At 31.9% G+C, this 3,957-nt stretch overlaps 1 long non-coding RNA gene across 1 annotated transcript; it reads left to right on the top strand.

Annotated features, from left to right (window-relative positions):
* Positions 1-293: 293 nt before the first annotated feature.
* On the top strand, positions 294-2,363 carry LOC106913162 (uncharacterized). The gene is made up of 2 exons (XR_001417151.2): positions 294-477; positions 1,411-2,363. It is a non-coding gene; the product is annotated as an uncharacterized LOC106913162 (long non-coding RNA).
* The last annotated feature ends 1,594 nt before the right edge of the window (positions 2,364-3,957 follow it).

Genomic DNA, 3,957 nt, shown 5'->3' with positions numbered 1-3,957 from the left:
TAGTTACTTTTTTTTATGTAAGACAAAAACATACTGTTTTATAAAAAAAAGTATGTTTTATTTGTGCAGAATAAAACTCGTAAAAGCTATTAAATATAGTTAAAAGCAAAGTCATGTATTTTAAGTTTGACAGCTAAAAATACAGAAGGTCTGAGAAAAATGGACAAGGTTTTTCTCAGACCTTACATAGACCTTGTAAAGACATTCATTATGTCTTTATGAATATTCTTTTAAATCGTTCGATTTAAAATAATATTATGGCTATTTGTGATGCACACCATCTCAGGGTTATCTACTACAATTACTCAGTGATACCTGAAGTATTTGGTACCTGAAGTATTGAGTATATTCATTACACAGAAGAAGAAGAAATCTTCCTGTTATTTGCTAATGGAGTCTCATCTTTTCTCTATCGCAGCATCACATAGGGAAAGGACAAAGTAACCACCTTACCCTCAGCCCATCCGTTGTAGCAAGGTAACAATAACAATTAGTAGATTTTTTTAACATGCTAAACTTCAAATATTTCTAATGGTTCAACTGCTTACCATTTATTCTTGTATTGCTGAAATGACTCTCCCATCTGCTGACGAAGCAGAATGTCTTGTTGGGCTTGTGTTGCCATATCTTCTTTAGTAAATAAGTGGGTTGGGTTCTGGTCACTTGACGCTCTCTCTAATTTCGGTTGCAGATCCACAGTTTCATCCATTTTTTTCTGATTAAACGGGGTAAAGTTTAGATTTATTTTTTTCAAATTTTTTTGAAAGCCAGTAAAGTCAGTTCGTTTTTATGATAAAATGCTATATGATAATTTGATTAGTATTGAAGGATTAAACCAATGCTTTAAAAATACCAAATCAAACTTAAGAGTTGTTACTTAGCTTGGTCTCACCTCATTTTCTTTTTCAATTTTTTTCTTTTTCAATGCACAGTGTCTTGAAGTCATTCTGAGTTTATATTGTTTGAAGGTTTCTTCAATCCTGTGTAGATGGCAACTTGATAAATGGTGGTGATTGTGCTACATCAGCACTGCCAAAGATATCTATGATATATTGGGTATATTGGGTATTCATTTTATTTGATCTACAATCTTTGCCAATAGTTCAAGGATTAGATTGAAATATGCATGAATAAAATAAAAGCTTTAAATACATTAAAAATAATATCAGCATTTATCCTGTTAATCTGTCAGAAAAGGATAATAAAAGGTCTCAGTGACTAACTCAGGATTGCCTGTGGAAATAAATGTTTAAACATCACTATAATTAATAGATGTTTTTTCATGATAAACCTTGAATAATTCTAATGTTTCAATTGATTACCATTTTTTCTTGAGTTTCTGAAATGACTTTGCCCTCTTACGACGAGGCAGAATATTTTTTTTGACTTGTGTTTCCATTTCTACTTTAGTATATAAGAAGATTGGGTCCTGGCCACCTGATGCTCTCTTCCCTGTTTGTGTATCAGACTTCAGTTGCAGATCCTCAGCTTCATCCAGTTTTTTTTCTGTTTAAACAAGGAAAAATTAGATGTATTTAATACTTTTTAAAAAGCTAGTAGTCCTTTTGTGTGTCTGTGTTGATGTCTCACTTCCTGTATTAAGGAATGGATGTTTAAACCTGAGACCAAACATGATGTAAAAAAAAAATCTAAGGAGAAACAGTTTTATCTAAATTATACTTTACTGATGTTGTAGTGTTTGTTCATACAATGTGCCTCCAAAAAAAACAAAAAACAACTTTTATTTAGATGAACAGTGGGATGCTATCTATGGAAATCATTTAAAGGAATGCATCTGGAGTCACATTCACACATTTTTTCTTCTATATAATTTAAAGACTTTAAGCCTTTTGTGACCAAAATGCAAAGAGGCAAACAGCTTTTTTTTCTACACAAGAATGAGGCTTCAAGCTCATTTAAACAAGCATAAAATAGCCATTATATTTCTTATAAGGACCTAACATATTTACATGACCCATACACATGTACAGTCTGGTACACAGATAAGCTACTCTTCCAGAAGTTTACTAAATATTTGAAAGTTGCATATCAATTTTGTTAACCAGATTTAAAACCTATGTACATTATGAGTAAGATTAAACATTGATAGCACAACCCCTTGGAAAGATTCACTTACTCTTTTGTTTGTTCAGGTGGAGACCCCAGTTAATGTTGAACCTGAAGTTAAATTTGTTATTATCTGATTGGAAAACAAGGCATATTTGAAATTTGAAAATATCTTAGCAACAGTCTGGTTATTTGTTTTCATGTATTCTTCTAGAATACTGTTCCAGTCGCAGGTTGATGCTTTTAAAATTGTTTTCTTTTTTGTTTGTTTTGTAGTTGTAATTTAGTTATCCACATTACTGTTGTATATTATTGATGTTCTGTGCGATTTTTGCATTGTTTGTCATTTTTAACAGTGTTATTACCATGGCAACAGTAGATGTTTACATGCAGAAGTAGGTTTCAAAAGCAGGGAATCTAGAGTGCAAAACTAGATTCTCAATAGTTTGAACAGAATAATTACAGGGAGAAAGCAGGGAAAAAACTGGAAGGTTTTAGTTAGTTTATTCTTTGATTAGAGATTATACATTTTTCTTAAACAAGAAATATATGAACTTTTTTTTAAATCTGCCAGTTTAGAAGGTTTGATTTCTCTCTAGATATCTGAGTATTTTAACACAATTTTTTTAACCTCCAGTATTAAGATGACATCCAAAAGTTCACTTACAATCCTCTCATTTAGTGTCAGAAGAACAGATTTAAACCTATTAAAAAAAGTCCCCAAAAACTCTCAAAGGTAAAAATGCCTATAGGGTGTCAAAGTTGTATGTATTGACAAAAAAATATATATATATATATATTTGCAATAGTTGTACTCCTAAGTAGAATTTGGTAGTGTATTAGTTATCATTATTACATTTATTGATATAAATGTAATAACTGAATTATAAAGATTTATCCTCTATTCCTGTCTTGTGTTTAATTCCAGTGTTGTCAGTGTGCTTCAACTGAAAATGATTTTACAAAAGAGAGAATTATTTCATGCAGAAAAAAGTAATAAAAAAATTCTGCAATGTACAGAAGGCCAAAAAAAAAAAAAAAAAAAAAATCTGTCCATGCTCTTTCTCAGCTGACAAATTGCCATTACTGCCTTCACTTTGGTGTCACTGCACATTTGGCAAACCTTTTATCACAGCAGGGTGGAGGCGGGAGGGACACAGGTGCAGCCATTAAAACGAATTTGATGTGTACAAAGTGGCAAGCTCTTGTAATCGCAGCGATTAATAATGCTCGGGCCAGGAAATCGTTGATCAAAGCTGTAAATGTACTCGTTTTCCGAAACGGTATCTGATGTGCCTACTGCAGTTTATGTCAAAACAGGTCCTGAGGTTTGCTCTGTTTTTTTTTCTTTCAAAGAGCTGAGGATAAGTTTGTGTGTTTCAGCCTCAAACAATGAACAAGAAAAAATATATTTCTCTCAAAGCCCAACGGTGAAGCTTTTTACCAAAATGAAACAAAGTAATCCTGATTTTCTTTTGTTTCTTGTTACTGTGTAACATATCTTAAATTCTTAGTTTTTAATTGTATAGACAATGTTTATAGACAAGTATAATAATATGCTAAAGTGATTAAAGAACCGTATTATTAGCCTCAAAGGATGCTACACTGCATCTTTAATTTTTTTCAACCTGCAACTGCACCAGGAGTGAGTTCAGCTGAACATTATCTCATTTTTTTTTGTAGTACAATAAACCTGTGGTTTCTCCAACTTTTTGGAACCCAGAAGTTGGAGCAACAGAAACTGGTGACTAAATTTACTTTACAAAAAGTCCCAGCTTTAACCGTTTCTGTCATTTAGTTTAATTTTTGAAGACTCTAAACCCTTAAAATGGTTGTATTTTAACACTTTGTCAGCATTTGTGAGATGTGCAAATAAAACAATGCAATGCT

This window comes from Poecilia mexicana, unplaced genomic scaffold (genome assembly GCF_051168715.1).
Source record: "Poecilia mexicana isolate PSO_F unplaced genomic scaffold, ASM5116871v1 scaffold_12, whole genome shotgun sequence".
NCBI lineage: Eukaryota > Metazoa > Chordata > Actinopteri > Cyprinodontiformes > Poeciliidae > Poecilia > Poecilia mexicana.
Note: the sequence above shows the minus strand (reverse complement) of the source record. Positions and strands in the feature narration are given on the sequence as shown.